Below are 21,583 nucleotides of genomic sequence, written 5' to 3' on the forward strand. Positions count from 1 at the left end.
AAATGGCTTACCCCTTATCCTTAGACTGTGACCTCTGGTTCTGGACTCCCGAGAACATTCTTCCTGCATCTAACCTGTCCAATCCCGTCAGAATTTTATTTCTATGAGATACCCTCTCATTCTTCTAAACTCCAGTGAATACAAGCCCAGTCGATCCTGTCTCTCCTCATATGTCAGTCCTGACATCCCGGGAATCAGTCTGGTGAACCTTCGCTGCACTCCCTCAATAGCAAGAACATCCTTCTTTCATGGAGTGCCTCGTGTCAAGCCTCCATCTGCTAGGCCATTCCATTTTGAAGTTCAGGCTTCAGAAAACCACTGCAGAACTATTTCACCACACAATGGGCCCAAGTTTCCATATGATTCGCGCCTGATTTTTAGGAGCAACTGGTGGAGAACGGACTATTTTAGAAATCGCAATTCTCCACATTTTTTTTTCTGCAGTTCTAGTCAGGTAGAACAGTTCTAGTTTAGAACAGAATTTTTTCTTCAAAAGGGGGCGTGTCGGGCCACTGACGCCTGATTTGAAAGTTTCCACAGTGAAAATGTACTCCAAACTAAAGTAGAATGGAACAAGTGAAGATTTTTGTAGAACTGAAAAAACCTGTTCTACACATTAAAAAATCAGGCGCAGGTTACAAATTAGGCGTCCAGAACGAGGTGTGGGGGGGGGGGAAGGGAACTCATTAATTCGACAATAAATCCTTATTTATACTTCTACAAATATTATACAAATAAATCCAACCTGAATAAACATTTATAAGCCAAGAAAAGATTAAATAAACCAGCTTCCTACCTGTGTGAAAGTGCTTCAGCCAGGGAGAATTCTGCAGCTATTCGTGCCGCTGAGCAAGGGAGGGAGGGAGAGAGGGAGGGAGAGAGGGAGGGAGAGAGGGAGGGAGAGAGGGGAGAGAGAGGGAGGGAGAGAGAGAGGGAGGGAGAGGGAGGGAAGAGAGGGGGGGGGTCGGGGAACAGGAGCGGGGGGGAGCGGGTGTCGGGTCGGGGGGGAGCGGGTGTCGGGTCGGGGTGGGGAGCGGGAGCGGACCTCGGGTCGGGGCGGGGAGTGGGTCTCGGGGCGAGGGGGGGGAGAGCGGGTCTCGGGTCTCGGTCGGGGCGGGGGGGAGCGGGTCTCGGGTGTCGGGTCGGGGCGGGGGGGGGAGCGGGTGTTCTGTCGGGGCGGGGGGGGGGGAGTGGGTGTCGGGTCGGGGGGGGGGAACGGGCCTCGGGTCGGGGGGGGGGGAGCGGGCCTCGGGTCGGGGCGGGGAGCGGGAGCGGACCTCGGGTCGGGGCGGGGAGTGGGTCTCGGGGCGAGGGGGGGGAGAGCGGGTCTCGGGTCTCGGTCGGGGCGGGGGGGAGCGGGTCTCGGGTGTCGGGTCGGGGCGGGGGGGGGAGAGCGGGTGTCGGGTCTCGGTCGGGGCGGGGGGGAGCGGGTCTCGGGTGTCGGGTCGGGGCGGGGGGGGGAGAGCGGGTGTCGGGTCGGAGGGGGGGGGTGAGCGGGTCTCGGGTGTCGGGTCTCGGTCGGGAGCGGGTCTCGGGTGTCGGGGGGTGGGGGGGGTGTCGGGGCGGGGGGGGGGAAGAGCGGGTCTCGGTCGGGGCGGGGGGGAGCGGGTCTCGGGTTGGGTCGGGGGTGGGGGGGAGCGGGTCTCGGGGCGGGTGTCGGGGGGGTGGGGAGCGGGTGTTGGGTCGGGTCTGGTCGGCGGGGGGGGGGGAGCGAGTGTCGGGTCTGGTCAGGCGCGGAGCAGGAGCTGGCTGTGGGAGGAGCCCCAGTGAGGCCATTGGGCCAGGGCTAGGGGCTGTGTGCTTCGGGCCCCTCCCACACAGTTCGGTGCCTGGAGCTACTGCACTTGCGTGCCGACTGTAGCGCGCATGTGCAGAGGTCCCGGCACTGTTTTCAGCGCAGGGACCTGGCTCCGCCCCTCCCCCACAGCTCGTGCTGGCTGCGCCGAGTGCCACAGGACCTGCAAGTCGGTGGAGAATACCAAGGATTTATTTAGGCGCCGTTTTAGGCGTGAAAAACGGGCGCCCAGCTCGGAGGGGCGCCCGTTTTTTTTCTTGTGGAAACTTGGGCCCAATACCTCTCTGCAGGCTGTGAATACATATCTCATAGGCCAGAGGATAGATTCCTAGTGTTGAGCAGTTCCAAAAGATCTAATTGAAAAGTTATGGCCTTCTCCTCCCCATCCTCTCAGCTGGTTATTATGGAGCTTGCATGCTGCAATGCCACGAGTGATGTTACTGCAGCAGCCCAACAAGGTGGAATACCCACCTCACGTGACTTCATACTTGTAAATAAAAATGAACACTTTCAAAAGTCATCAATCAAAATCAAAAAGTGAAGGGTGCAGGGAGTACTTTGAAAAAATGTTTCCCCATCCTTCTAAACTTTCCTTCCCCCTTTTAAGTCATCATCATAGGCAGTCCCTCGGAAGTGAGGAAGACTTGCTTCCACTCTTAACATGAGTTCTTAGGTGGCTGAACAGCCCAATACGAGAACCACAGTCCCTGTCACAGGTGGGACAGATAGTCATTGAGGGAAGGGGTGGGTGGGACTGGTTTGCCTCACGCTGTTTCTGCTGCCAGCACTTGATTTCAGCATGTTCTCGGCGACGAGACTCGAGGAGCTCAGCGACCTCCCGGATGTACTTCCTCCACTTGGGGCGGTCTTTGGCCAGGGACTCCCAGGTGTCAGTGGGGATGTTGCACTTTATCAGGGAGGCTTTGAGGGTGTCCTTGTAACATTTCCGCTGCCCACCTTTGGCTTGTTTGCCGCGAGGGAGTTCCAAGTAGAGCACTTGCTTTGGGAGTCTCGTGTCTGGCATACAAACTATGTGGCCTGCCCAACGGAGCTGATCAAGTGAGGTCAGTGCTTCAGTGCTGGGGATGTTGGCCTGGTCGAGGTCGCTAACGTTGGTCCTCCCAGGGGATTTGGTGGGATCTCGTGGAGACATCCTTGATGGTATTTCTCCAGCGACTTGAGGTGTCTACTGTACATGATCCATGTTTCTGAGCCATACAGGAGGGCGGGTATTACTACAGCCTACAGACCATGAGCTTTTAAGTATTCTGTACCCATTTACATTAATGTATTAATATGCAGAAATTGCATAAATAAGGAAGAGTATCTATTGTCACTGTAGTCCTCCTCCTCTGTAAAGATAGTTCAATCTGCACATATATTCATATAATTACTTGCTGCATGTCTCATTGCACTCTCTCTAGCCTGGAGTTTCCTATTTCTATTTGTGTTTCTACTTGTTCTCTGTTCTGCCACCTCCCTTTCAAAGTATGTGAGGCAAAGTACCAAAACAAGTCCTAGCATACAGCAAAACTTGGGAGAAGACCATTTTCACATTATAATATAATTCCGCTCCTCCTGCCTTCTGTTACCCAGAGTGGTCATTCTCATCACACAAGCGAAGCCACTGATTGGATGTGGAGTACCATATCTGAGCCCGATCTCACCCTCGCCAATTGCAGGTCTCCTGCTTGGTACCAAACTCTTAAGGGGACGGTGGTCTTGCTATCATTTGAATGATGCCCTGTGTTTGAAGAATAAAGAGTGAGGAATAGAGTACAAATGGTAGGCCATTTCCTGGGTTCATGGGTTTCTCAGTGGTATTAGCTACATTTCTTTGTCTTTGTTGCCTGGAGATGATGACGATGGTGGATTTTCTCTTTGGACTGCTGCAGTCTCTGTAGGTTTGATGCTCCCACGATGATGTGAGATGGGGAATTCCAGGATTCTGACCCAGTGATGCTGAAGGAATGCTGAAATATGTCCAAGTCACTATTGTGTTTGATTTGGAGCAGAACGTGGAAGTGGTGGTGTCCCCGTGATCTTGCTGCTCTTGGTATTCTAGGTGGCAGATGTTTTAGGGCTGTGAGGTTCGCTTGAAGTAAGTTTGTGCAGTGCATCCTGCAGATAGTAGATTCTTCAGTCACAGTGTAGCAGTGGTGATAAGAAAGATATTGAGTCCAGCCGCAGGGGTACAGACCAAATGGAGCACTTTGTTTTGGATGGTGTTGAGCTGCTTCCGTATCGTTATAGGTGAACACCTCCAGGCGAGTGTTGATTCCATCACCCTTCTTGAGCTTTGTAGATGGTAGTGAGGCACTGAGAGGTCAGGAGATGAACCACTTTATGCGGAGTATCGACTCTCAGCCCTTCGCTGGTAGCCACAGTATTGATATGTCTGGCCCGATTAAGCTTCTGGTTTTCTGGTTAATGATAGCCCCATGATATTGATGGTGGGACTTGGTGACGGTGCCATTGAAGGTCAGGATGAGGTGGCTGGGTCATTTCTTGTTGAAGATGGTCATTGCCTGCCACTTACGTTGTGTGAATGTTACCTGATATTTGTCAGCCCAAGTCTGGATCCTGCTGGCTTCATTATTGGACAAACATAGAAATATAGAAACATAGAAAATAGGTGCAGGAGTAGGTCATTCGGCCCTTCGAGCCTGCACCGCCATTCAATAAGATCATGGCTGATCTTCCTTCAGTACCCCTTTCCTGCTTTCTCTCCATACCCCTTGATCCCCTTGACCATAAGGGCCATATCTAACTCCCTCTTGAATATATCCAATGAACTGAGATCAACAACTCTCTGCGGCAGGGAATTCCACAAGTTAACAACTCTCTGAGTGAAGAAGTTTCTCCTCATCTCAGTCCTAAATGGCCTACCCCTTATCCTAAGACTATGTCCCCTGGTTCTGGATTTCCCCAACATCAAGAATATTCTTCCCGCATCTAACCTGTCCAGTCCTGTCAGAATTTTATATGTTTCTATGAGATCCCCTCTCATCCTTCTAAATGTCAGTGAATAAAGGCCCAGTTGATCCAATCTCTCCTCATATGTCAGTCCTGCCATCCCTGGAATCAGTCTGGTGAGCCTTCGCTGCACTCCCTCAATAGCAAGAACGTCCTTCCTCAGACTAGACTAGGAGACCAAAACTGAACACAATATTCCAGGTGCGGCCTCACTAAGGCCCTATACAACTGCAGTAAGACCTCCCTGCTCCTATATTCAAATCCCCTAGCTATGAAGGCCAACATACCTCCTGCTGTACCTGCATGCCCACTTTCAGTGACTGATGAACCATGACACCCAGATCCCGTTGCACCTCCCCTTTTTCTAGTCTGCCGCCATTCAGAAATATTCTGCCTTCGTGTTTTTGCCCCCAAAATGGATAACCTCACATTTATCCACATTATACTGCATCTGCCATGTATTTGCCCACTCACCTAATCTGTCCAAGTCACTCTGCAGCCTCTTAGCGTCCTCCTCACAACTCACACCGCCACCCAGTTTAGTGTCATCCGCAAACTTGGAGATATTACACTCTATTCCTTCATCCAAATCATTAATGTATATTGTAAAGAGCTGGGGTCCCAGCACTGAGCCCTGCGGCACCCCACTAGTAACTGCCTGCCATTCTGAAAAGGACCCATTTATCCCGACTCTCTGCTTCCTGTCTGCCAACCAGTTCTCTATCCACGTCAGTACATTACCCCCATAACCATGCGCTTTGATTTTGCACACCAATCTCTTGTGTGGGACTTTGTCAAAAGCCTTTTGAAAGTCCAAATACACCACATCCACTGGTTCTCCCTCGTCCACTCTACTAGTTACATCCTCAAAAAATTTCCCTTTCCTAAATCCATGCTGACTCAGTCCGATCCTGTCACTGCTTTCCAAATGGGCTGCTATTTCATACTTAATGATTGATTCCAACATTTCCCCCACTACTGATGTCAGGCTAACCGGTCTATAATTACCCGCTTTCTCTCTCCCTCCTTTTTTAAAAAGTGGCGTTACATTAGCTACTCTCCAGTCCATAGGAACTGATGCAGATTCGATAGATTGTTGGAAAATGATCACCAATGCATCCACTATTTCTAGGGCCACTTCCTTAAGTACTCTGGAATGCAGACTATCAGGCCCCGGGGATTTATCGGCCTTTAATCCCATCAATTTCCCTAACACAATTTCCCGCCTAATAAGGATATCTTTCAGTTCCTCATTCTCACTAGACCCACTGTCCCCTAGTACATTCGGAAGGCTATTTGTATCTTCCTTTGTGAAAACAGAACCGAAGTATTGGTTCAATTGGTCTGCCATTTCTTTGTTCCCCATTATAAATTCACCTGAATCCGACTGCAAGGGACCTACGTTTGTCTTTACTAATCTTTTTCTCTTCACTTATTTATAGAAGTTTTTGCAGTCAGTTTTTATGTTCCCTGCAAGCTTCTTCTCGTACTCTATTTCCCCTTCTTAATTAAACCCTTAGTCCTCCTCTGTTGAATTCTAAATTTCTCCCAGTCCTCAGGTTTGTTGCTTTTTCTGGCCAATTTATATGCCTCTTCCTTGGTTTTAACACTATCCTTAATTTCTCTTGTTAGCCACGGTTGAGCCACCTTCCCAGTTTTATTTTTACTCCAGACAGGGATGTACAATTGCTGAAGTTCATCCATGTGATCTTTAAATGTTTGCCATTGCTTATCCACCGTCAACCCTTTAAGTATCCTTTGCCAGTCTATTCTAGCCAATTCACACCTCATACCGTCGAAGTTACCTTTCCTTAAGTTCAGGACCCTAGTTTCCAAATTAACTTTGTCGCTCCCCATCTTAATCAGGAATTCTACCATATTATGGTCACTTTTCCCCAAGGGGCCTCGCACAACAAGATTACTATTAGTCTCTTCTCAATACACATCACTCAGTCTAGGATGGCCAGCTCCCTGGTTGGTTCCTCGACATATTGGTCTAGAAAACCACCCCGAATACACTCCAGTTGTTGTGAATGGAGCTGAACACCTTTGAATTAAGCAAGCAGCCCAATTCTTGATCTTACGATAGAGGAAAGGTCATTGATGAAGCAGCTGAAGACGCTTGGGTCAAAGACACTGTTCTGTGAAACTCCTGCAGTGATGCACTGAACCTGTGCCAAATAGTTTCTGACGACCACAATCTTTTTCCTGTGTCTCTGACACCTGAAGATGGTTCCCGTTGACCTCAGGTTTTACTGGGGCTTCTTGCTGCTATATTCGGTTGAATGCCGCCTTGATAAGGGAAGCTACTTTCACCTCTCCACTGGCACGCTCATGTTTGGATCAAGGTATAATGAAATCTGGGGCTGTTATTCTGGTGGAACCTGAACTGAGCATGGATGAGCAGGTTATTGGTGAGTGGGTGCTGCTTGATGGCCCTGTTGATGAATCCATCCATCAGTTTGCTGATAATTGGCAGGCGGCTGATAATTGGCTGGGTTAGATTTGTCCTTATTGTGGATTGGATAATTTTGTACATTGTTGGGTTAATGCCAATGCCATAACGGCGCTGATATAGTTTGGCTATTTCTGGTGCACAGGGTTCTAGCACTACCACTGTGATGTTGTCAAGGCCCATAGCCTTCCCAGCCACTCCATAATCTCACTTGGAGATAACTAAATTAGCTGGGCATCGGCATCTATGATGGTGGGGGTCCCAGGAGGAGGCTGAATGGAATAAATTACTTGCCATATTTTGAATGAAGATACAGCCTTGATTGTTGCATTCAAGTGCTGGGCTCCTCCGTTTTTGAGGATGGGGATGTCCATAGAGCTGAGTCACCTCCTACCACTAGTTTCCAGTTTGTCCACCACCAGTCTGACCTGGATGTGGTAAGGCTACAGAGTTTTACTGTGATCCATTGGTTGTGGGATTCCTTAGATCTGTCTAGAGCCTACTGCTTTTGGTGTTAAGCACGCAGTTAACCCCATGTTGTAGCTTCACGAGTTTGGTCTCATTCTAAGGGTATGTATGGTGCTGCTCCTAATATGTCCTTCTACACACAGCTTTGAATCAAGGTTGATGGTGATGGAGGGTTAAGCGATGTGCTTTCTGGTGCAAGTTCCAAACTTGCATTCTGCTACCCTAAACTTGAGCCGCCTTGGTCAGCTGCCCGAGTATACATCAAAATTCTGTCCTAGATTTAATTCTCTGTTTCCTCTTAAGTATTAAAGGAAGATTTACAGAACTTGTAAAGAGACTTGTGTGACTTAAAAACAGAAAATGCTGGAAATACTCAGCAGCTCAGGCAGCATCTGTGGCGAGAGAAACAGTGTTAATGTTTCAGGTCGATGACCCTTCGTCAGAACTGGAAAAAGTTAGAGATGTATCAGATTTTAAGCAAGTGTAGGGGCAGGGAAAGGGGAGGGAGGGGAGGGAATTACAAAAGGGTAGGTCTGTGATAGGATGGAAGGCAGGAGAGATTAAGAGACAAAAAGGATGATGGGGCAAGGCAACAGGAGACGGTAATGGGCCAAGTTAAGAAACAAAAGATGAGTCTAGATGGCGTGTAAATGGAGACGGCAGAATCATCAATAGCTGCCGTGGGAAATAAAAAAATATGGGTAGAGATTATGGTCTGAAATTGTTGAACTCGATGAGTCCAGAAGGCTTTAATGTGCCTAAACGAAAGATGAGGTGCTGTTCCTCGAGCTTGCATTGAGCTTCATTGGAACAGTCACACAACAGAGGCCGAGGACGGAGAGATCAGAGACTTGTGGGACTGTTCCGAGCATTAAATTGTACCATAGCAGGTTTTTACAAAGTGATCAAGGGTAAGAAGCTTCGTAGTAGATAAAAAAGCATAAAGTCCAAACACCCTTCCAGTACTGTAACAGCGGGAGGGTAGTAAGACAGAAAGGCAAGATCCTGAGGTACAGATAGGGAGCTGAAAATTAAGAAGCACATGAGATAGTGAGTATAAATGCGTACTACTTGCGAGGTTTGTTTCTGAACCAAAAACAGACACGGGCAACATCAAATACTCATCGTGTTTACTCTGTGACTCTGGGTGTGGTTGTGGTGTTAGACAGATTGACAAGGCAAATGTAGTTCCCATGTTCCAAGATATTCCCATATCCATAAAGGGACCTGGCAGCTATGATTCATTCGCCTGATATTTCAAAAGATTGGAAAGCTAATGGAATAAATAACCAGAAACAGAATGGACGAGAAACTGCATGGAAATAACTTAATAAATGACAGCTGGCCTACCACAACTTGACAAGGCCGAGGCTGTATGAGATGGGGTATTCAGTCATCCAAAATGCTTTCGTTGAAATACCACAAAATGCTCTTTTATAGGCAATGCCATTTAGCCAATTAGCAAATGGGTCCCCAGAGTAAACTGTGAATGTGGATTAGTAATTGGGAGAACAAAAGAGCAGAGTAAGGGGAGCAAGGTCAAATGAGGGTTGGGTATTGGGTAGGCCACCCCAGGGCAGTGTGTTTGTGCCCTTTGAACCTGGGACCCTTCCTGCAGGTTGATATGACTGTGTGAGTGTATGTGACAATGTATTTGCCTAATGGGTTCTTTGCTTAAGAATTCATAGCAACACATTACTACTAAGAACTAGTTGGTTTATTAGCAAAGGTTTAACAATCACACTACACATTACAGTTCACCCACCAGGCACACAGCCAACTGGCTGGGGTTTTATTGAGTCTTGTGAACATCATGTGACTGGCTAAGCCACTCCCAACTCAACAGCTCTACAACTATTTTGTGTAAAACAATATAGCGGGGCACTAGAACTAACAGATTAACAAATTAAACTTTGGAACAAAAAACAATCAAATAAAAATTTGGTTGCCAGGGGTGATGATGCACTCCAGTCCCTCTGGTGCCCACCTCTTGCGGAAGGCAGCGAGCATACCGGTGGACACCGTGTGCTCCATCTCCAGGGACACCCTGGCGCGAACGTAACCGCGGAAGAGAGGCAGGCAGTCAGGCTGAACGACCCCCTCAACCGGTTAATGGCTACCTTGGCCAGGCCCAGGAACAGTCCTACGAGGAGGCCCTCTGACCTGCCTGCTCCCCTCCGCACAGGATGCCCAAAGATCTGGAGCAAAATTGCCATATCCTAATGCAGCAATGCCACGCACTGCTTCATGCTTGTAGTGAAGGAACGCAAGTATTACACGCCACAATTTCTGGACCACGCCTGTGAAGAGACTGGAGCCATACTCCAGTGCTTTAGACCTCTCAGCACGCTACCACTGGAAACATTTTCTGTCCAGCAGCTCTACAAACTTGTGAGCATATTCACAGGTGCATACATTACCGGTGTGCAAGGTAAATTTTTCTTTGATCTATAGATGCTATCTCACAAATTTAAATCACAGTCTAATCATTTGCTAAATGGCACCAGAATGGAACAATGAATCACTACAGAGTACACAAAAATGCATTTCCCCAGAGATGGTCTGATAGCGATTAGGAATGGAAAGTTAACTATTTTTTTCCTCCCCTTTCCCGGGTGGACTCTGGTCAACTGCAATGCCCCTGCTCAGAGCAGCTAACTCATTACAGACTGACCGTTGACCCTGTGACCTTCCTGGTCTGTAAGGCTCAGCTGAGTTCTCTGGGAGTGGACTTTCCATTTTGAGCACGAATTTGCAATTTGACCTGTGGTACGTTTGGGCTGTCTGCGTGTTAGCGCATTCAAGTGAAGTTGTTTTTGTAAGTGCTGAATGAGTCAGAATTGCTTGTTTGCTTGCTGGCATTGCCGGCAGCAAAGTTAATTTGCAGGATTCCCAACATCTATCGGCTCGGATTAAACGTTGCATTCTTGCACGTTTATCTTTAGACTGTTTCCTGTCCTTTTCTGTTCTGGTCACCATGATGAAAAAGTAGAATTATTGATTTTCTGGAGACGAGCTATGAGTAAAGGTTAAAAAAACAAATATATTAATGGGCCAGAATTTGCAGTCAAAATACCGGTGAGGCTTATGGCACTCGCCGTTATTTATGTGCAAATCGCACAGCAACTTCAGGCAAGGGGCAGATGCACGGTTAAAAGTGGAAATCCAAAAGTTGTTGTCCGAGATACTTAGCTTCGCGAAAGCGACATCTTGCTGTGATGGCACCACATATATATATATAAATATATATATAAATATATACAAGTTGTTGTTGTTGTTGTACAGCAGTATTACATCTGGGAGTGGACATAACTTTATGATACATTTATGGTCAACATGAGTGAAAAGTAAATTTAAATCAGATGGCTGGAAAAATGTCTGCAAATGTTTTTCTTTTGGAAATAATCTGAACGATAAAGAGACAGATGTTAGTGGTGTTCAGAATGCAGAACTGGGAAGAGTTAGAGTCCCAAAGATTCTGTGAGCCCTTTCTCATCTTTGATTGCTCTTTTGTTGTTGTGAAGGTTGTTAGACTATTCAAATTTGAGGGTTAGGGCCCTTTTTAAAGATTGGTTTAAATTTAGGCTCACGACTCTACAATGCAAGCTTCATTAAATAGACATAGATCATAAATGAGCGATCTGTGAGACAACAGGTTTGCCAGCCTGGACCAATTCTATCTTGCATACTCCTGGGAGTGTACTACATGGGATATACGGCACAGAAACAGGCCATTTGGCCCAACCAGTCCATGCCGGCGTTTATGCTCCACTCGAGCCTCCTCCTGTCTTTCCTCATCTAACTCTTACTAGCATAACCCTCTATGCCCTTCTCCATTATATACCTGTCTAGCCTCCCCTTAAATGTGTCTGTATTAATCGCCTCCACCATTCCCTGTAGTAACAAGTTCCACATGATAGGTCCAAGTCAGCATGGATTTGTGAAAGGGAAATCATGCTTGACAAATCTTCTGGAATTTTTTGAGGATGTTTCCAGTAGAGTGGACAAGGGAGAACCAGTTGATGTGGGATATTTGGACTTTCAGAAGGCTTTCGACAAGGTCCCACACAAGAGATTAATGTGCAAAGTTAATAGAAACATAGAAACATAGAAAATAGGTGCAGGAGTAGGCCATTCGGCCCTTCTAGCCTGCACCGCCATTCAATGAGTTCATGGCTGAACATTCAACTTCAGTACCCCATTCCTGCTTTCTCGCCATACCCCTTGATCCCCCTAGCAGTAAGGACCTCATCTAACTCCTTTTTGAATATATTTAGTGAATTGGCCTCAACAACTTTCTGTGGTAGAGAATTCCACAGGTTCACCACTCTCTGGGTGAAGAAGTTCCTCCGCATCTCGGTCCTAAATGGCTTACCCCTTATCCTTAGACTGTGACCCCTGGTTCTGGACTTCCCCAACATTGGGAACATTCTTCCTGCATCTAACCTGTCTAACCCCGTCAGAATTTTAAATGTTTCTATGAGGTCCCCTCTCATTCTTCTGAACTCCAGTGAATACAAGCCCAGTTGATCCAATCTTTCTTGATAGGTCAGTCCCGCCATCCCGGGAATCAGTCTGGTGAACCTTCGCTGCACTCCCTCAATAGCAAGAATGTCCTTCCTCAGGTTAGGAGACCAAAACTGTACACAATACTCCAGGTGTGGCCTCACCAATGCCCTGTACAACTGTAGCAACACCTCCCTGCCCCTGTACTCAAATCCCCTTGCTATGAAGGCCAACATGCCATTTGCTTTCTTAACCGCCTGCTGCACCTGCATGCCAACCTTCAATGACTGATGTACCATGACACCCAGGTCTCTTTGCACCTCCCCTTTTCCTAATCTGTCACCATTCAGATAATAGTCTGTCTCTCTGTTTTTACCACCAAAGTGGATAACCTCACATTTATCCACATTATACTTCATCTGCCATGCATTTGCCCACTCACCTAACCTATCCAAGTCGCTCTGCAGCCTCACAGCATCCTCCTCGCAGCTCACAGTGCCACCCAACTTAGTGTCATCCGCAAATTTGGAGATACTACATTTAATCCCCTCATCTAAATCATTAATGTACAGTGTAAACAGCTGGGGCCCCAGCACAGAACCTTGCGGTACCCCACTAGTCACTGCCTGCCATTCTGAAAAGTACCCATTTACTCCTACTCTTTGCTTCCTGTCTGACAACCAGTTCTCAATCCATGTCAGTACACTACCCCCAATCCCATGTGCTCTAACTTTGCACATCAATCTCTTGTGTGGGACCTTGTCGAACGCCTTCTGAAAGTCCAAATGTACCACATCAACTGGTTCTCCCTTATCCACTCTACTGGAAACATCCTCAAAAAATTCCAGCAGATTTGTCAAGCATGATTTCCCTTTCACAAATCCATGCTGACTTGGACCTATCATGTCACCTCTTTCCAAATGCACTGCTATGACATCCTTAATAATTGATTCCATCATTTTACCCACTACCGATGTCAGGCTGACCGGTCTATAATTCCCTGTTTTCTCTCTCCCTCCTTTTTTAAAAAGTGGCGTTACATTGGCTACCCTCCACTCCATAGGAACTGATCCAGAGTCAATGGAATGTTGGAAAATGACTGTCAATGCATCCGCTATTTCCAAGGCCACCTCCTTAAGTACTCTAGGATGCAGTCCATCAGGCCCTGGGGATTTATCGGCCTTCAATCCCATCAATTTCCCCAACACAATTTCCCGACTAATAAAGATTTCCCTCAGTTCCTCTTCCTTACTAGACCCTCTGACCCCTTTTATATCCGGAAGGTTGTTTGTATCCTCCTTAGTGAATACCGAACCAAAGTACTTGTTCAATTGATCCGCCATTTCTTTGTTCCCCGTTATGACTTCCCCTGATTCTGACTGCAGGGGACCTACGTTTGTCTTCACAGACCTACCTTTTTCTCTTTACATATCTATAGAAACTTTTGCAATCCGTCTTAATGTTCCCTGCAAGCTTCTTCTCATACTCCATTTTCCCTGCCCTAATCAAACCCTTTGTCCTCCTCTGCTGAGTTCTAAATTTCTCCCACAATTTCTAAAGCACATGGGATTGGGGGTTGTGTGCTGACATGGATTGAGAACTGGTTGTCAGACAGGAAACAAAGAGTAGGAGTAAATGGGGACTTTTCAGAATGGCAGGCAGTGACTAGTGGGGTACCGCAAGGTTCTGTGCTGGGGCCCCAGCTGTTTACACTATACATTAATGATTTAGACGAGGGGATTAAATGTAGTATCTCCAAATTTGCGGATGACACAAAGTTGGGTGGCAGTGTGAGCTGCGAGGAGGATGCTATGAGGCTGCAGAGCGACTTGGATAGGTTAGGTGAGTGGGCAAATGCATGGCAGATGAAGTATAATGTGGATAAATGTGAGGTTATCCACTTTGGTGGTAAAAACAGAGAGACAGACTATTATCTGAATGGTGACAGATTAGGAAAAGGGGAGGTGCAACGAGACCTGGGTGTCATGGTACATCAGTCATTGAAGGTTGGCATGCAGGTACAGCTGGCGGTTAGGAAAGCAAATGGCATGTTGGCCTTCATAGCGAGGGGATTTGAGTACAGGGGCAGGGAGGTGTTGCTACAGTTGTACAGGGCCTTGGTGAGGCCACACCTGGAGTATTGTGTACAGTTTTGGTCTCCTAACCTGAGGAAGGACATTCTTGCTATTGAGGGAGTGCAGCGAAGGTTCACCAGACTGATTCCCGGGATGGCGGGACTGACCTATCAAGAAAGACTGGATCAACTGGGCTTGTATTCACTGGAGTTCAGAAGAATGAGAGGGGACCTCATAGAAACGTTTAAAATTCTGATGGGTTTAGACAGGTTAGATGCAGGAAGAATGTTCCCAATGTTGGGGAAGTCCAGAACCAGGGGACACAGTCTAAGGATAAGGGGTAAGCCATTTAGGACCGAGATGAGGAGAAATTTCTTCACCCAGAGAGTGGTGAACCTGTGGAATTCTCTACCACAGAAAGTTGTTGAGGCCAATTCACTAAATATATTCAAAAAGGAGTTAGATGAAGTCCTTACTACTAGGGGGATCAAGGGTTATGGTGAGAAAGCAGGAATGGAGTACTGAAGTTGCATGTTCAGCCATGAACTCATTGAATGGCGGTGCAGGCTAGAAGGGCCGAATGGCCTACTCCTGCACCTATTTTCTATGTTTCTATGTTTCTATGTTTCCACATTCTCACCACTCTCTGGGTAAAGAAGGTTCTTCTGAATTCACTACTCCGCCGAACTGCTTCAAACGTCTCTTTTTATACTCTCCGGCCCCAGCTGTGTGTGGTCACTGGCATGCCTACTCATGACATGATTGTACCAAAAGAGTTCCAAACAGTTCCATGCAAGGAGAAAATAATAAACAGACACATACCTTATCTATAGTTTAGTTCATGAGCTGAATTCCTAACTAGCTAGCAGAATTAAACAGTGCCTTCCGCTTATAGCAGGCACATTGGTGTTCATGCAATTAAAAGGTTAAAAGAGATAGTGCTGGACAAACATCACTTTCACATTCAGAGTGCAACCAAATCACTAGTCAACAAACTGAACCAGAGTGTATGCAGTGTAACTAGCTTTATTTAAACTACACCTGCTAAAAAGTAAAAGGGGTTTATAAAAAAAAAAGCTTTAAAAATGATACCTTACATAGATTGCAGTTGTACAGGGTCTTGGTGAGACCACACCTTGAGTATTGTGTACAGTTTTGGTCTCCTAATCTGAGGAAGACATTCTTGCTTTTAAGGGAGTGCAGCGAAGGCTCACCAGACTAATTCCCGCGATGGCAAGACTGACATATGAAGAAAGACTAGATCAACTAGGCTTATATTCACTGGAATTTAGAAGAATGAGAGGGGATCTCATAGAAACATAAAATTCTGATGGGATTGGACAGGTTAGATGCAGGAAGAATGTTCCCGATGTTGGGGAAATCCAGAACCAGGGGTCACAGTCTAAGGATGAGCCATTTAGGACCGAGATGAGGAGAAACTTCTTCACTCAGAGAATTGTGAACCTGTGGAATTCTCTACCACAGAAAGTTGTTGAGGCCAGTTCGTTAGATATATTCAAAAGGGAGTTAGATGTGGCCCTTACGGCTAAAGGGATGAAGGGGTATGGAGCGAAAGCAGGAATGGGGTACTGAAGTTGCATGATCAGCCATGATCATATTGAATGGTGGTGCAGGCTCGAAGGGCCAAATGGCCTACTCCTGCGCCTACTTTCTATGTTTCGATGTTTCTATGATATAATTGTATTGAACTTTTCACCACGGCAAACCTACATGTCTCCGCCAAGGAATTCTGGAGTCGGAGTCTGTGCTGTTTTTCTCAGGCACCTTTCTTAGCGTGCTCCTGTCTGGTTTTATATCAGGCTGCTACTCCATAACATGTCTCAATGTTAGAACATTGCTTAGCTTTACCGTTAGCTCTTCACTGGTTTTCATCCTGCTCTTCTTCCTTTTCATTCTGGAATTGCAAAACACTGACCACCTCTCCTTGTCATCAGTTTCATGCAGAGTGTCGTGGTTGCCAAGGTGACACAGCTGAGTGAATCCTTCTTGCGTGCCCTGTCTGGAGCTGTTAATAGTCTAAGGGGACTGAAATTGGCTTCTTGTGCACCTGTTGTTACCACCTCTGGGAGGAGCGAACGAGGCGCAAAAGGTTTTTTTGCCCGGGCGCAGCGAGAACAGCGACACCCCCACGGAATTGGGCGAGGGTTTTGCGGAGGCGCTACGCTCCTGCCGGAAGAGTCCTGCTCGGCCGCACCCCGTTACCGCTCCAGAAGTGAAAGTCGGCCGCGCCCCCTCGTGTACCGCCTGGCGGTGACAGCGACAGCTTGAGCTGTCGAGTTGGAGTCGGGAGTCGGCTGGAGGAGCGCTATTTAAAGGTGTCATCTTGAAAAAGAAATGTTGTCAACCATTGCTCTTTGCAGCGTGTCCACACATAGGCGGAGTGGCGGATGGACAAATTGCAGCCGTTTTGAGCTCCAGGACTGGTCTTCCTGCTAACTATATTCCCTTGTACCATTGAGGGCAGATTTGAAATCGTGACATTTATCTTGTTTCACGGGGGCTGTGTTAGTACTTGACCTCCTGCTCTGACGTCACCGTCAGAGACTGCTTAGGCGAAGACAATGCGGAGAGGCAGAGCGGCACAGAGAGCGGCAGAGGGAGTAGCACATGGAGAAGGACAGGGAGAAAGACAGCGGGCCGAAATTTAGGGTCTCAGAGGCCCGTTATTGTCCGTTTGCGGCGGCCATGTGGTGGAATCCCGCGGTCGCCGTTTTGTCATCAAATGGCCGCTCCGACCCAAATTCAGCTCGGGGATTTTTCAGCCTGGTCCCAATTCCGCCCGATCCCGATGACTGCCGCGAGCGCGTCATCAGAATGCACACCGCCGCTCTCCCTCACCTGAAAAATGCACCGACCGACATTCAGGTGGAAAAATCGTTGCCCCGCCGGCAGCTTTCTCTGTCGGTGCACCTTTTCCTCGCTATGTGTGGCCCGGCAGCGCAGCGGCCCTTCAAGGCCGCGGCCGCCATGTATTAATGTTTGCCAGCCCGATCGGCCGGCAAGATAATGGTACCACGATTTCGGCCGGGCCGCCAACGGGCAGCCTGGCACCCACTATTGGGTGCCAGACCGCTGGCCCGGCCGAAACCCTCCCTGGTGGCTCAGTGGCCAAAGATTTAGTATGCCCAATTTTCTCCCCCTTAACGGAGGGGAGAGAGCGCGGTGACGCACATGCGCCGTGACGTCACCACGACTCCACCGCTGAGTGACAACGGCGGAGTTCCGGTCCCGACCCAAATTCAGCCCCTTCCTGTCCATCTCCTGCCCCCACTATGACCAATTTCTGTTGTGACTTTGTCAGGGGAGTGGGCTTCCCGGTGTTGCAGGGCGCCATTGACTGCACCCACATCGCTTTGCGGGCACTGCATCACAATCCTGAGGACTTCCATAACCGCAAAGGCTTCCACTCACTGTGCAGTTGGTGTGCGGCCACACACAGCGAATCCTCGCCATCAGTGCCCGCTATCCTGGCAGCAGCCACAATGCATTCACCCTGCGCCAGACTCTATTCCAGCCATTACATCAAGCCCTTGGCTGGCTGCTCGGAGACAAGGACTATCCAGTCTAATGTAAATCTGACTGCACGCCACTGTGTAAAAATAAAAAATCTTCCTCCTCCTTCAGCATTACTCTCAGCAAGAATTTTTGTTTCTACACACTGGGGTCCAGTCATATTTGCATTAGTGTCCATCACTTGAAGGATTCTCTCTCATTGATTTAACAAACCGCTGCTTCCGATAATAGACATGGATTTTAATGCATTTCCCAGTCCACAAAAAGCAGGACAAATCCAATCTGGCCAATGCTCAATAGGGCAGAATTAGAGGAGCGCAGACCTCTCGGGGAGGGGGGGGGGGGGGGGTGGTGGTGTTGTTGTGAGGCCAGAGGAGATTACAGAGATAGGGTGCGGCGAGGCCCTGGAGGGATTTGAAATTAAGGATGAGAATTTTTTTAATCGAGGCATTGCTTAACCAGGAGCCAATGTAGGTCAGCGAGCACAGGGGTGATGGGTGAACGGGACTTGGTGCGAGTTAGGACACGGGGAGCCGAGTTTTGGATCACCTCTAGTGTACATGGTTCAGGCCAGAGGGCTGTAGAGTGCTGTATAGAAAGCTGAGCTGCTGTGCCTCGAGCTTGCGTTGAGATTCATTGGAACATTGACTTGTGGGGGTTGACTTATGAAGATAGGTTGAGTAGGTTAGGCCTATACACATTGGAGATCAGAAGAATGAGAGGTAATTGAAACATATAAGAAAATGAGGGGGCTCGACAAGGTGGATGCAGAGAGGATATTTCCACTCATAGGGGAAACTAAAACTAGGGGACATAGTCTTAGAATAAGGGGCCGCCCATTTAAAACTGAGATGAGGAGAAATTTCTTCTCAGAAGGTTGTAAATCTGTGGAATTCTCTGCCCCAGAGAGCTGTGGAGGCTGGATCATTGAATATATTTAAGGCGGAGATAGATTTTTGAGCGATAAGGGAGTAAAGGGTTATGGGGAGTGAGCAGGGAAGTGGACCTGAGTCCATGATCAGATCAGCCATGACCTTATTGAATGACAGAGCAGGCCCGAGGGGCCAAATGGCCTACTCCTATTATTATGTTCTTAATGAAGTGTCCTTACTATACAGTATAAATGCACATGAGGCCCATACTTGAGAGAAGGTCACTCTGTGAGTATGTTCTGGATCCACAAACCGTCAGGAGATGAGCCCTCCGTTTGCCGGCCAAATCCTGTCCCAACCATTCCTTAGTGACAAAACTTTGCTGCAGTCTCTCAATAAAGTCGTCCCAATCATCACCAACACAGTACCTCTCTGCTGTGCTGCTAGTGGCCATGTTCGCGTGGTTTAAATCCCAGTTTCTCATCGCCAATGATCTGTCCTTACTATATAGTATAAATGCACACGAGGCCCATACTTGAGAGAAGGTCACTCTGTGACCAGTTACTTTATTACCAAGACCTCAAGTGATGAAGGTGGGTGGAGCTTCCCCTTTTATACCTGAAAGTCCAGGTTAGGAGTGTCTCCCACAAGTTCGCCCCTTGTGATCAATGTTCTCAAGGTGTACAACTTAGATCAGCTTATACATGGGTTACAATGATAGTTGAATACATGACACTTAACATCAGAAAAGGGCTTATTTTTGGTTACCAGTTTGGCGAAAATTCAGTTCTTGATTTTGTTGCTTTTATTTATACCAGCAATGTGGTGTTGCATTTAGATGCAAGTCCAGTACCACCCAGTGTCAGGGTGTCCTCACTTTTACCTGGAATCCATACCCCCCAGTCTCCCATTATGCCCAATCCCCGCCTCCCTTAGGGTCTGAGGACATGTTCACATCACACTGGCTCCGATTGGCCAGGGCACCGCGAGAACTCCCTGCCCCTCTTCAAGTGGTGCCTTCGGATCTTCTGTGATCGCCTGAAGGGGCAGTCCTTGATCTGGGATCTCATCTGGGGAAAAAGAATTGAGCAATGCAGCACTCCCTCTGTCTGGCACTAAAGTGGGCGTGAGGCGTTCCCAGGAGCTGCTGGCGGTTAAAGAGCTAAATGGGACAAAAGCAAAATACTGCGGATGCTGGAATCTGGAATAAAAACAGAAAATGCTGGAAATCTCAGCGGGTCAGGCAGCATCTGTGGAGAGGAAGCAGAGTTAATGTTTCGGGTCGATGACTTGAAACGTTAACTCTGCTTCCTCTCCACAGATGCTGCCTGACCTGCTGAGATTTCCAGCATTTTCTATATAAAGGGTTAAATAGTTGCATTTATATAAAAAAAAAATGTAGTCTAAAATGTACTGCTCTGTCAGAAGGTGAACAGGTTGGCTTGTGACTTGTGCCGTTGGACTTGGGACACTGCGGATTTGTTTTGTATCGTTAGGGAAAGGCGTCAGGGGAATATTTTGTGCATCATAATCCTTGCGGATAGCATCTCTATTCATACACGGAGGCTGTAATCCTTAAAGCGACACAAAACAATGGGCTCTACTTTACGTGATGACCAAAACCCATCTGTTAAATTGTGTGGATATGATCGATTGTGCTGACCGGTTCTGTGCTGGAATCCCCCCACTCTTGTCTTTTGCTCTCTGTTATCACCTTCTCACCTGCCGGAGCCAATGTTGTTTAACAGCGAGGCATTGCTGCTCCAAGATCAGCTCCAGCACTCGGCGAGTTGTCTGCGCAGCCTCCTACCATTGGTGGCTCTGCCTTTTAACACCGACTGCTCGTGATGCTGCTGGGGTTTTGGGTTCTGGTGCCTGTCTGCTGCAGAGCGGAGCAGTGCTGCCCAGTGACGCACACAGTGGTTACTGATCAACCACTTACTGCTTCTGGCCAAATTCATCACTCCCAGTTTGTTGCAGGGTTAACCATTCCAGTCGCCAAACTCTTGCACCATTGTCCTTTCAGCTCGGTGCAATAACTAAAACCACTAAAACTTGTTGTTTATGTCAACGCCCTATTTGAACACTCGTTGTCCTTTTTATTCATGGTATCGCTCTTGTTTTTTTTTGCTACAACAATATACTTAATTAGGACACTGAGAAGTGTAGAGGAACAGAGTGACCTTGGAGTGCAGGTCCACAGATCCCTGAAGGTAGCAGGCCAGGTAGATAAGGTGGTTAAGAAGTCAAACGAAATACTTGCCTTTATTAGCCGAGGCATGGAATACAAGATCAGGGAGGTTATGCTTGAACTGTATACAACACTAATTAGGCCACAGCTAGAGTACTGCTTGCCGTTCTGGTCACCACATTACAGGAAGGGTGTGATTGCACTAGAGAGGGTGCAGAGGAGATTTATGAGGATGTTGCCAGGGCTAGAGGAAATATTGGATAGGCTGGGGTTGTTTTCTTTGGAACATAGGAGGCTGAGGGGAAATACTGAGGTGTATAAAATTATGAGGGGACTGGATAGAGTGTATAGGAAGGACCTATTTCCCCTAGCAGAGAGATCATATATTAAAAGTAAGTGGTAGAAGAATTAGAGGGGAGTTGAGGAGAACTTTTTTCACCCAGAGGGTGGTGGGGATCTGGAGCACACTGCCTGAAAGGGTGGTAGAGGCAGAAACCCTCATCACAAAAGTACTTGGATGTGCACTTAAAGAGCCGTAACCTACAGGGCTACGGACCAAGAGCTGAAAAGTGGGATAGCGCTTTTTCGGCTGGCGCAGACACAAAGGGCCGAATGGCCTCCTTCTGTGCTGTCATTTTCTATGGTTCTATAAAAGGCCAGTGTCTAACCCACTGCAGTGTCTAGTGGCCTGGATTGTAGGCTTAATCTCCT

The 21,583-nt window shown here is 47.7% G+C and overlaps 1 protein-coding gene across 2 annotated transcripts in view; it reads left to right on the plus strand.

Annotated features, from left to right (window-relative positions):
• Positions 1-21,583, plus strand: part of pstpip2 (proline-serine-threonine phosphatase interacting protein 2) — a 190,532-nt gene that overhangs the window by 133,662 nt on the left and 35,287 nt on the right. The window lies entirely within an intron of this gene.

The sequence above is a fragment of the Pristiophorus japonicus genome, chromosome 2 (genome assembly GCF_044704955.1).
Source record: "Pristiophorus japonicus isolate sPriJap1 chromosome 2, sPriJap1.hap1, whole genome shotgun sequence".
Lineage (NCBI taxonomy): Eukaryota > Metazoa > Chordata > Chondrichthyes > Pristiophoridae > Pristiophorus > Pristiophorus japonicus.